The sequence below is a fragment of the Bufo gargarizans genome, chromosome 4, assembly GCF_014858855.1.
Source record: "Bufo gargarizans isolate SCDJY-AF-19 chromosome 4, ASM1485885v1, whole genome shotgun sequence".
Lineage (NCBI taxonomy): Eukaryota > Metazoa > Chordata > Amphibia > Anura > Bufonidae > Bufo > Bufo gargarizans.
The window spans coordinates 524,881,334-524,894,383 of NC_058083.1; positions in this window are offsets into that span (position 1 = coordinate 524,881,334).

Genomic DNA, 13,050 nt, shown 5'->3' on the forward strand with positions numbered 1-13,050 from the left:
GTTGCCGTATATCGCAGCACCTGCCGTGTACTGTACCATGTGTTTAACGTCTATATGAGTCCAACTGAAGAGAGAAATGTATTAACCACTTAAAAACCATGTCTTTCACCGACCGGGTTAGGGGAGTCTCTCCTATGGCAAGTATGGGACCCCCACCAATCCTAGGAATGCAGGAGCCACAGCGCTAGCCTTAATATCGTGGAGCCAGGGTGCTGCGCCGCCATGTTTTTATCGCTGTTAGGGCCCCTACTCCCTGCCACTTTCAATGGTTCCCTAAGGGCGCAGAGAACAAGAAGCCCATGTCATGCCCGCAGCCTGGGCGCAGGTTGGCGCAATGCAAAGATGGTCGCCAGCTACATCCCGGTGACCGGTGACGTTTGTATATGGCGCTGTCGGCAGCATACGCGTGCAGCTCCAGATAACCAGACCCTCCTCCATACCCCCTTAAATGTGGCCGAGGGGGCTCCCTCCGTCAAACCATCCACTTTCCCACGGTGTGCCGGTGGGTTGCTATAGCAGCAGGCGGCAATGGCCCTCAGATCCGCCATATTGGTACACCTATTAGGGCTTGCCAGAGGCTGGGTGTAATAGGATGACTGCAGTACGGTATTACAGGGTATATGAGTGATCAAGAAAACGCATGGCTAAGTTCCTTACAAAGTAAGACGGAATAAAAAGTAATCAAAAGTCACAAAGCTAGAGCGCCGTAATCTCGCGATGCACAGGGAAGGAATACTATGCCGACACTGCGCATGCGCTAGCTCGCGCACACGCAAGATTACGGCTCTCTAGCTCTGTGACGTCGGGGAGCAAGGAGGAGATTCGGAGGATGCGGGGCGGTGCTGGGCTCCTTCACAGTGGACGTGGCTTGGCTCCGGAAATGTTAGTAACAGCTCCTTGGGCTCCTTACTTGCCTCATTTACATATATATAAAATCGTTTTTCTGACACAATAAAAGCACACAGAGCTATGGGGACTGGGTATTGCGGATGTGCTAGCGGCCATCTAGCAACCCATGTCCTCAGCTCTATACACAAAATCCCGGTGACAGGTTCCCTTTAACGTGATGGAATTGTTGTTATGGTGCTCCCCGTGCAGTGAAGATGACGTATTCGCTTTATTCTGCCGATCAGTGCGGTCACAGCAACAACACATTTATATACTTTGTGTTGTTTTAAAATACTTTTAAGAAAAATGTAAAAACTTTGAACAAAACATTTTTTTCTTTGCACTTTTATATTTTGACACCCATATTTTTGTATTTCTGTCCGCGGAGCTGTGTCCCTTTTTTTTGCAGGGGATTTGTAATTTTTACTTTGTTTTTTTTTGTTTTTTTTCTGTATTTTAAAACTTTTTCAGTCCCCCCGTAGAGGACCGGAAAATGCGATCATCATTATCATTATGGCTGCAGCAAGGCTCAATGGGAATTTAAACGGTTTGCCCATCTCATACACTGATGGCATATCACTAGGATATGTCATCAATGTCACATTGGTCCTACGTCTGAGACCCCCCCTCCTATCTCTAGAACAGGACCGAAGGAGAGCGCACTGCGCATGCACGGCCACCACTCCATTCACCACTATGGGACTGCTGGAAAAAAGGAGTCCAGCTCTCGGCTCCCATAGCAGTGACCAGAGGGTATGTAACGCCCCAGAGTGGCATTACCACTTCTGCACCAGCTACTAACTCCTATGATCTAATATAATGTCATCTGAGTATTTATTTCAGGTCCTGAACACTGTGCATTTGTAAAGTCTAAAACTATGTATGTTATTATGTAATGTACCTGGTTCACCATTAGGTGGCAGCTAATATGGCAGAGCTACATTTACATAGAGCGGAACCTTCTTTTCCATTCTAGCCCCCCCCCCCCCCCCTCTGTGGTGTGTTGGGCGTGTCCCACTTGCTGCAGGAAGGGTGGAGTTCTAATTAGAGTTAGTTCCAGCTTACCCCCTGCTAACGGAGGTTGTGCAGGAGCATGTCCCTGCTGGACATGCCCTGTCTAAGCCAGCTAGAGCACCTTCAGCTCTGCTGGATATGGAGGCCACAGCCTGAAGCCTCAGAAGCCAGAGTAGAGTTCCCTGGTACTACTTAAGAAACAGACTACCGAGAGAAGTTGCAGCATCCGGAGGAAGCTAAGTTATACAGCTACCCTGTTAGTACAGCAGAGCCAGAGAGCAACAGATGTAGCAGAGAGTTTGCCTGCCAGAGTTTTAATGCTAAAGCCTGCTGGAACCAAGACAAAGTCTGTAACCCATTTGGAGAAATGCTTATGCCAAGTAAAGCAGTTGTTGAACTTCTACACAAGGTTTGGACTCAAGTTATTTCTTTCATCCCACCAATTCAACTATCCCTTATTTGGTGCTTCAGAAGACAAGGCTTGGGGTCCAGCGTATCCAGGTAGGAGCACAGTGACACATACAAAACAGTAAGGGACATTTTAGGCCACCCTATTCCACTCGGCCATTCCTACACCTGGGTACCACCGCCAACACCATTTCTTAAAGGGACTCTGTCCCGTTGTTGCTTCATGCAACTGACGTAACAAATATTTCTTAAAGGGACCCTTTGCCGCTGTCGGATGTTGCAAGTAGCTCTCTATTCACTTCAGGGGGATTGTTTCGGAGATAGGAGACCCGCACCTATCTGACATTGATGGCATATCCTAGCAATGAGAATACCTCTTTAACTATTGCAGGCCTGGGAAATGTTACAAGAATTACAACTAAACAGCTCCCACAATCTCATAACCTGGGGGGATCAATTGGTCACCTGGAGCAGCCCATTCCTGGTCAGTGACCCCTCAGATGACAATGTGGCATCTGAGGGGTTAAATGTCCATTATCCGATTATGGCTACTGGTGACAGGTGTCTGGGAGCAGGAGCTGAGTAGGCGCCATCTTTATAGACCAGTGCAGTGGATGTCGGGAAGGGTTTAACCACTTCAACCCCGCTAGCTGAAACCCCCTTAATGACCAGGCCACTTTTTACACTTCGGCACTACACTACTTTCACCGTTTATTGCTCGGTCATGCAACTTACCACCCAAATGAATTTTACCTCCTTTTCTTCTCACTAATAGAGCTTTCATTTGGTGGTATTTCATTGCTGCTGACATTTTTACTTTTTTTGTTATTAATCAAAATTTAACGATTTTTTTGCAAAAAAATGACATTTTTCACTTTCAGTTGTAAAATTTTGCAAAAAAAAACGACATCCATATTTGATAAAAAAAAATGTTTGGGTAAAAAAAAAATGGTTTGGGTAAAAGTTATAGCATTTACAAACTATGGTACAAAAATGTGAATTTCCGCTTTTTGAAGCAGCTCTGACTTTCTGAGCACCTGTCATGTTTCCTGAGGTTCTACAATGCCCAGACAGAACAAACACCCCACAAATGACCCCATTTCGGAAAGTAGACACCCTGAGGTATTCACTGATGGGCATAGTGAGTTCATAGAACTTTTAATTTTTTGTCACAAGTTAGCGGAAAATGATAATTTTTTTTTTCTTACAAAGTCTCATATTCCAATAACTTGTGACAAAAAATAAAAACTTCCATGAACTCACTATGCCCATCACAAAATACCTTGGGGTGTCTTCTTTCCAAAATGGGGTCACTTGTGGGGTAGTTATACTGCCCTGGCATTCTAGGGGCCCAGATGTGTGAGAAGAAGTTTGCAATCAAAATCTGTAAAAAATGACCGGTGAAATCTGAAAGGTGCACTTTGGAATATGTGCCCCTTTGCCCACCTAGGCTGCAAAAAAGTGTCACACATCTGGTATCGCCGTACTCAGGAGAAGTTGGGGAATGTGTTTTGGGGTGTCATTTTACATATACCCATGCTGGGTGAGAGAAATATCTCGGCAAAAGACAACTTTTCCCATTTTTTTATACAAAGTTGGCATTTGACCAAGATATTTATCTCACCCAGCATGGGTATATGTAAAATGACACCCCAAAACACATTCCCCAACTTCTCCTGAGTACGGCGATACCAGATGTGTCACACTTTTTTGCAGACTAGATGCGCAAAGCGGCCCAAATTCCTTTTAGGAGGGCATTTTTTGACATTTGGATCCCAGACTTCTTCTCACGCTTTAGGGCCCCTAAAAAGCCAGGGCAGTATAAATACCCCACATGTGACCCCACTTTGGAAAGAAGACTCCCCAAGGTATTTAATGAGGGGCCTGGCAAGTTCATAGAAATTTTTTTTTTGCATAAGTTAGCGGAAATTGATTATTTTTTTTTTTTTTCTCACAAAGTCTCACTTTCCGCTAACTTGGGACAAAAAATTCAATCTTTCATGGACTCAATATGCCCCTCACGGAATACCTTGGGGTGTCTTCTTTCCGAAATGGGGTCACATGTGGGGTATTTATGCTGCCCTGGCTTTTTAGGGGCCCTAAAGTGTGAGAAGAAGTCTGGAATATAAATGTTACGCATTTGGATTCCGTGAGGGGTATGGTGAGTTCATGTGAGATTTTATTTTTTGACACAAGTTAGTGGAATATGAGACTTTGTAAGAAAAAAAAATATATATATTTCCGCTAACTTGGGCCAAAAAAATGTCTGAATGGAGCCTTACAGGGGGGTGATCAATGACAGGGGGGTGATCACCCATAAAGACTCCCTGATCACCCCCTGTCATTGATCACCCCCCTGTAAGGCTCCATTCAGACGTCCGTATGATTTTTACGGATCCACGGATACATGGATCGGATCCGCAAAACACATACGGACGTCTGAATGGAGCCTTACAGGGGGTGATCAATGACAGGGGGGTGATCAATGACAGGGGGGTGATCAGGGAGTCTATATGGGGTGATCACCCCCCTGTCATTGATCACCCCCCTGTAAGGCTCCATTCAGACGTCCGTATGTGTTTTGCGGATCCGATCCATGTATCCATGGATCCGTAAAAATCATATGGACTTCTGAATGGAGCCTTACAGGGGGGTGATCAATGACAGGGAAGTGATCAGGAAGTCTATATGCGTGATCACCCCCTTGTCATTGATCAACCCCCTGTAAGGCTCCATTCAGACGTCCGTATGCGTTTTGCGGATCCGATCCATGTATCCGTGGATCCGTAAAAATCATACGGACGTCTGAATGGAGCCTTACAGGGGGGTGATCAATGACAGGGGGTGATCAGGGAGTCTGTATGGGGTGATCAGGGGTGATCAGTGGTTCATAAAGGGTTAATAAGTGACGGGGGGGGGGGGGTGTAGTGTGGTGTTTGGTGCGACTTTACTGAGCTGCCTGTGTCCTCTGGTGGTCGATCCAAACAAAAGGGACCACCAGAGGACCAGGTAGCAGGTATATTAGACGCTGTTATCAAAACAGCGTCTAATAAACCTGTTAGGGGTTAAAAAAATCACATCTCCAGCCTGCCAGCGAGCGATCGCCGCTGGCAGGCTGGAGATCCACTCGCTTACCTTCCGTTCCTGTGAGCGCGCGCGCCTGTGTGCGCGCGTTCACAGGAAATCTCGGCTCTCGCGGGAGGACGCGTATATGCGTCCACCCAGAAGAGCAGGGCCGCCGGCAGGACGCAATCCTGCGTACGGCGGTCCTGTAGCGGTAAGGAGTTGTCTCATCTCAGACATTGGGGGCATATCACTAGTATATGCCCCCATTGTCTGATAGGTACGGGTCCCACCTCTAAAACCAGCACCTACATCGAGAACGGAGCCCCTAACGTGGTGGGATGCAATATTTCCATCGGGCCCATAGAAGCTTGGTGCGCTCCCATTCACTTCTATGCGGAGAGCGCTTGGTGGTGGCCAGACCGGAGTCAGACCTATGGGAGTCAGACAATGGGGGCATATCCTAGCGATATGCCCCCATTTATCTCAGATGAGACAACCCCTTTAAGAAACGCACAAGTTAAACTCCCTGCAGTTACCGCCATCTCATGCAGAAATAACGCCAGTAAACAGGAATTTATACAAGCAAATTTGCATAGGCCTTTCTCAAAAGTGATCCGGTTGATATGACAGTCATGTGAAAGTCTATACTGTTGGTGCTGATGCCAGCTGACACATGTACACATTGATCACGCTGCATCAAGCCCCCCAGCTGTATGAGATCAACATGATCAAGACGGATTTTCAGACTCCGGGATGGTTTCCACTCACTGACAGTAAGCATAATCACAGGGGGACTCCCCGCTTTACCAAGCTGCTTGGCTCAAGCATGTCGAAAGTCTTCATGAGACAACCCCCTTTAAAGGGTTAAAGGCATATTACTGATGCTAAATTGCAGTTTATGAAATGACCACTAGAGGGCAACAACTCTTTCTTTGTGCCTAGTGAGAATAATGCAGCAAATTTTAGCAAAATCATTTGTGAACATTCAAAACAAATGGCTGGAGCTTTGAATCTGGTTTTAGATATGATGGGAGGGGAAACATATAGAAGAGAATGGGATCCATTTAGCAAAGATTAGAAAAAAAATGGTAGGAGTCAGAATAAAGGCAATAGTGATATTTGGTCCAAAGATTGCGGGTGCTCATATACAGGATCCAGCCTGCATATAGGCCTCTCCCTCTTTGAATTGCAGGTCAATAATCTTCTTATGCCCTGCTTTGTAACATTACATCTACAAAGAAGGGATTCTTTACGGTAAAAGCAGTCACACTGTGGAGCTCTCTGACAATGACTGTGATGTTGATAATTTTAAACCCACTTCCCAAAACAGCCAATTTTAGTTTTTCATTGCCATGACAACTTCTAAGTACAATAGAGCCGGATACGTGGTACAGTTACACTGACACCAAATTATGCAGTGGATCAGGATATGGGTATAATAGTCTATAGTTTTGTTCGTGACGCCAATTGCAGGGTACTGTCGCAGGGCCCTCTAAGGTGTTACGTCCCAGTTTAGGAATGCCAGAGTGGTGTAATGTCTCTGTATGGTGGTGGTAATGGTGTCAACGGTGTCTCCTACCTGGGTACGGCTGGACTCCTGGCTCCTGGCTCACTTGCAATAAATTGAGTGTAGTGCTAGTAGGAGTAATAGAGGGATTTTGCAGCAGAAATTGAGATCCAGGCCTTTGTTGAAGTTCAAACTTGTCTTTACTGATTGTAACTTTCATCTAAGCAAGATACAGCTTTAGACTTAGGTCCCAGCAGGTATTGGCAATGGTTGGCAGGAATTTATCTTCTGCTCTATCAACCTGGAGCTTGCAGGAAAGGACGTCTGCTTGTTAGCTCTATACTGTGGCAGGAATTTGGCTTCTGCACTTTCTATCTTCTGCTGTATGGCGACTGACTAGCTGAGGAGGAATATGGCTTCTCCTGGGTCTCTGGACTTTACTCACAGTTATCTTCTCAGGTTTATTTTTTTCCTGGAACTTGTCAGGAAGCAGGGGGGTGTTACCCCTACTCGGGGACCACGGGCACGGCGCAGGGCATGGGTTCCCCTTCAGCTCGGTAGGACACCTGGTGCCCGAGGTGCGCGTGCGCGGCGTGTGCGCGTGTGCAGTACGCAAGCTGCTCGCACATTTCCGGGTGCATAGCGTTCCTGCATTATCCGGCTGTCAGGTGTGAGCCTTGCTGAGGGAGATTCCCAGTACACACCTTCCACCTTCCTCGCCTGCCATTGGTTCCTGGGGAGGGTGGTTCCTACCTTCCCTGGCTATAAAGACCTGGCCTGAGCTCTGGCTCATTGCTGAGTTATTCCACCTTATGGTGAACACCTAGCCTCCCTGCAGACCCCCCTATTTTGTATCCTTCCCGGCTACTGACCCCTGGACTGTCTTCCGCCTTGAACCTTCGCTGCCTGCCTCGACCCGGATTGGACATTGACTACCCCTCTTGGATTATCCCTAAACTTGTACCGCGTTCTGGGCTGTCAGCTGCTTACTGCCAGTGGGTTCCTCATCCCACTACTGGCTCCCTGGGAGGTTTGACAGAATAACTCAGCCTTCACCATGGAACCAGCAACTTAACCTCATGACGCAGGCCTTCCAGGAGATGCAAGCCAGTCATGAGCACCTGCTGCAGAGGGTTGCCACACAGGAGCAGCGCATCGCAGAGCGCACCGCGCTACCACCCTCGCCTCCCCCTACGCCGGCGCGCACCCTGGAAGTGGTCTCTAGCGAGCCGTCAGTCAGCCTCCCTGAGCGGTTTTCAGGAGATCGGAGGAAGTACCGCTCCTTCATCATCTCCTGCGAGCTGTTGTTTTCCCTGAAGCCGCGTACATATGCCACGGACTTCGTCAAGGTACGCACGGCAATTTCCTTGCTCTCAGGGCCTCCCCAGACCTGGGCGCACCAACTCCTACTAGCCGATGACCCAGTGCTGGCATCTTGGAAGTCCTTTGCCGCAGCTATGCAAAGACTTTATGATGACCCCCTGCGTTCTTCAACCGCCAGGGGTACCTTGCGCACCCTCCGCCAGGGCAGACGTCCAGTGGAGGATTACATCATGGAATTCCGTGAGGTAGCCCCGGATACGGGCTTGAACGAGGTGGCCTTGATTGACCAGTTCCGCATCGGTTTGTCCGAGCAGCTCAAGGATGAGCTCGCCCGCATTGGGGTGTCGGGCTCCTTGGGGGGCCTGATGGACTCAGTAACCCACCTGGATCGCCGCTTCCGGAAAAGACGACAGGAGCGACAACAGACCCCTGGCTTAGGAGACACAACCCCACGATTAACTGGACCTCTGGCTCCATCACCTTCACGCCCCCCTCCGGTTCTCCTGTTCACGCGTCTCCGGCTCCAAGTCCTCCTATGGTTCTGGGCACCGTTGAACACAGACTACCCGACAAATATCGGGACTATGCAGACGTTTTTGAAAAAAAAGGAGCAGACGCCTTGCCGCCACACAGGCCCTATGATTGCCCCATTGACCTGCTCCCTGGAGCCCCACTGCCGTATGGGTGCTTGTACAATCTGTCCGAACCCGAGACCAGGGCCCTGAAGGACTACATAGAGGAGAGCCTAGCGAAGGGGTTCATCCGTCCCTCGACCTCTCCAGTTAGGGCCGGCATCTTCTTTGTGGGGAAAAAAGATGGGGGTCTCCGGCCCTGTGTCGATTACCGGGCCCTGAACGACATCACCAAGAACAACCGGTACCCACTCCCTCTCATTCCCGACTTGCTGGACAGAGTCAAGGATGCCCGTTTCTTCACCAAGATCGACCTCCGGGGGGCCTACAATCTGATTCGTGTCAGGGAGGGGGATGAGTGGAAGACAGCATTCCGCTCACGGTTTGGGCACTACGAGTACCTTGTCATGCCCTTCGGGCTCTGTAACGCCCCTGCCACATTTCAGTGCTTTATCAATGACATCTTCCGTGACCTGTTGGATACCCATGTTGTGGTATATGTGGACGATATCCTTGTCTTCTCCAGATCACTGCCACAACATGAACGGCATGTCAAATCGGTGCTCCAGCGTCTGGGGACCCACAGTCTCTATGGCAAGCTTGAAAAAAGCACCTTCGAAGTCTCGTCCATTGAGTTCCTGGGCTACATCCTATCCCCAGGTCGAGTGGAGATGGACCCCAGGAAGATCCAGGCCGTCCAGAATTGGCCTGTCCCCCGCAATCGGCGGATGGTGCAGCAGTTCATTGGTTTTGCCAATTTTTACCGCCGATTCATTCGGAACTTTTCAGCGATCTGCGCTCCCATCACTGCTCCTACCAGGAGCAACACCCTGTTTGAATGGACCCCGAAGGTCCAACAGGCATTCCGGCACCTAAAGAGGCTGTTCACACAGGCACCTATACTGGTACAACCGGACGCCTCTTGCCCGTTTTTTCTGGAGACCGACGCCTCCAAGGGGGCTATCGGGGCTGTTCTCTCCCAGGTCCAAGGGGAGAAGCAGCTTCTCCATCCCGTTGCCTTTTATTCCCGCAAACTCACCGGGGCCGTACGCAACTATGATGTGGGTGAGAGGGAGCTGCTCGCCATCAAGGACGCCCTGGAGGAATGGAGACATTTGCTGGAAGGAGCCGAAAACCCTGTGGTGGTGTACACCGACCATCACAACCTAGAATATCTCCGCAGTGCCAAGCGGCCGCGTCCTCGACAAGCCAGATGGGCTCTCCTTTTCTCCCGTTTTCGCCTCCAGATTACCTATCGACCGGGATCCAAGAACGGCAAGGCTGATGCCTTGTCCCGTATGTGCTCCTCCGAGACCGATCCTGCACCTCCGGAACCGATCCTGCCAGCCGCATACTTTCTAGCCAACCAACACTCCTTGATCGAGAGGATCCGACGGGCCAGCACGCCAGCTCCAGAGGAGGCAGCCCATCTGCCAATGAAGCAGGGGCTTCGTTACCACCAACAGTGGATCTATGTCCCAGTCTCCCAGCGACTGCCTGTACTACAGCATCACCATGACCACCCCACAGCAGGCCACCGAGGTAGGCGCAACACCACGGAATGCATCCTACGTCAGTTTTGGTGGCCCTCTTTGGCAGCCGACGTACGCTCCTTCATAGAGTCTTGTTCCGTGTGTGCACTCTACAAACGTCCCACCTCAAAACCCGTTGGGTTATTACAGCCTCTGCCAGTGCCAACCCTTCCATGGCGCAACATAGCCATGGATTTTATTGTGGACTTACCGCCTTCACAAGCCTGTACCACCATCATGGTGGTGGTGGACAGATGTACCAAGATGTCCCACTTCATTCCGACCTCCGGTCTCCCGACGGCCCAACAAACCTCGGAGTTGTTCCTCCAACACGTGTTCCGGTTTCACGGGCTCCTTGATTCCATCGTCTCAGACCGGGGCTCGCAATTCACCTCCCGCTTTTGGACCCAGTTTTGCCGTAGCCTTCATATCACTCGCAGCCTGTCTTCTGCCTATCACCCCCAGTCCAATGGGCAGACCGAAAGGACCAACCAAACCCTCGAACAGTTCCTTCGCTGTTACACATCCCATCTACAAGACGACTGGGTGAGCCATCTCCCCTTCGCCTTCTCACCATTCTATGCCAACTATGGCTATCATCCCGCAACTCTCCCGGATCTCCCCCTTGATGTCCCGGTGCCTGAAGTGGCTCAACGGCTCCGGCTCCTACGAGAACTGAGGCGGACCCTAACGCAACAACTCCAGGCCGCTCAGCAGCGGCACAAGATGCAGGCAGACCGTAGACGCACAGAATTCCCCAGGTACAAAGACGGGGACAAGGTGTGGCTTTCCTCAAGCTGTCCTGTCCCTCCCGAAAACTGGGACCCCGTTACCTTGGTCCCTTCGAGATCGTGAGTATGGTCAACAACGTTGCAGCCAAGCTCCGGTTGCCTACTTCCCTGGGAATCCACCCAGTATTCCACGTGTCCTTGTTGAAACCACACCGTGCCAACCCGTTCCCGGACCGGGCGCCTGCTCCACCACCTCCCATCCAGGTGAATAATGATGACGAGTACGAAGTCCAGGAGATCCTGGACTCCCGCCGCCGGCGTGGGGTCCTGGAGTATCTCATCCACTGGAAGGGGTACGGTCCCGAGGAGCGTTCCTGGGAGCCCTTGGGGAATGTCCATGCGGCCGCCAAGGTGCGGGCGTTCCATCGGGCTCACCCCGAGAGGCCTTCCCAGGGTCGCGTCCGGAGGCCGCTCCTTGGTGGGGGACTCTGTCAGGAAGCAGGGGGTGTTACCCCTACTCGGGGACCACGGGCACGGCGCAGGGCATGGGTTCCCCTTCAGCTCGGTAGAACACCTGGTGCCCGAGGTGCGGGTGAGCGGCGTGTGCGCGTGCGCAGTACGCAAGCTGCTCGCACATTTCCGGGTGCATAGCGTTTCTGCATTATCCGGCTGTCACGTGTGAGCCTTGCTGAGGGAGATTCCCAGTACACACCTTCCACCTTCCTCGCCTGCCATTGGTTCCTGGGGAGGGTGGTTCCTACCTTCCCTGGCTATAAAGACCTGGCCTGAGCTCTGGCTCATTGCTGAGTTATTCCACCTTATGGTGAACACCTAGCCTCCCTGCAGATCCCCCTATTGCCTGTTTCTTTGTATCCTTCCCGGCTACTGACCCCTGGACTGTCTTCTGCCTTGAACCTTCGCTGCCTGCCTCGACCCGGATTGGACATTGACTACCCCTCTTGGATTATCCCTAAACTTGTACCGCGTTCTGGGCTGTCAGCTGCTTACTGCCAGTGGGTTCCTCATCCCACTACTGGCTCCCTGGGAGGTTTGACAGAACTGGAGTTGTCTGCTTGCTTCATCCAGCTGAGGCTGCAGGGCTCAGTCTGGGGATTTTATCAATGTCTCAGCCAAGACATGATCCTGGCTTTTCTCTCTATCTCAGGGAGCTCCTAACATGCACACCAAACCCCTAGCAGAGGGTGGGCTACACTACTTCAAACTTCCTTCTCTCTCCATGCTGCAGGATATGGGCATAGCCCACTCTGCTCACAGAGGGGGTAGATAAGCTGGAACAAACTATTCCAGCTTAGATCTACTAAACTGAACTTAAGTCCTTACCAGAACATTGCTGCCACCTGCTGGTGAACATGAAAATTACAGCAATATACATTTAACATGGTTTATAATGCACAGTTGGGAGGATATAATGTAAGATCACATCAGATGACAAGGTTAATGGTCTTAGGAGATTGTAGCGGGGTAAAAGAGTTTAGTAACACAACTCTGGGGTGTTACATAAGCAAAGCGCCATTGCGTCAGCACCTGCCATGTATCGAGCGAGCTAAGCCCCTGAACCCTCTATACTCCCTTCTGTACACTGGATGTCACAAAGGAATTAAATCATACTAATCTCATAGTAATACCAGCTGCCAAATAACAAGCCGGTGGGCAAAAAGCTGACAGTAATTGAGGGATAGCCAAAGAGAAGTTGTCACATGTTGAGGTCTGGAGTAGCTGCTGTGAGGAAGCCAAAGTATGCAAGTATTGTAACCTTTGGGTCCAGAGAGAACGCACAGTACAGCCTCGGAAGTATCATCGAGAGACGCCGGGGGGTTGTGAGTCTGGTAGGGAGACTGTAGATGACTAGCACTACTGGTCTTCACCTATAGCAGTCACCTTTCCCAGGTACTAACAGTGTCTCCTGATACTCATACAAGCCCCAGGAC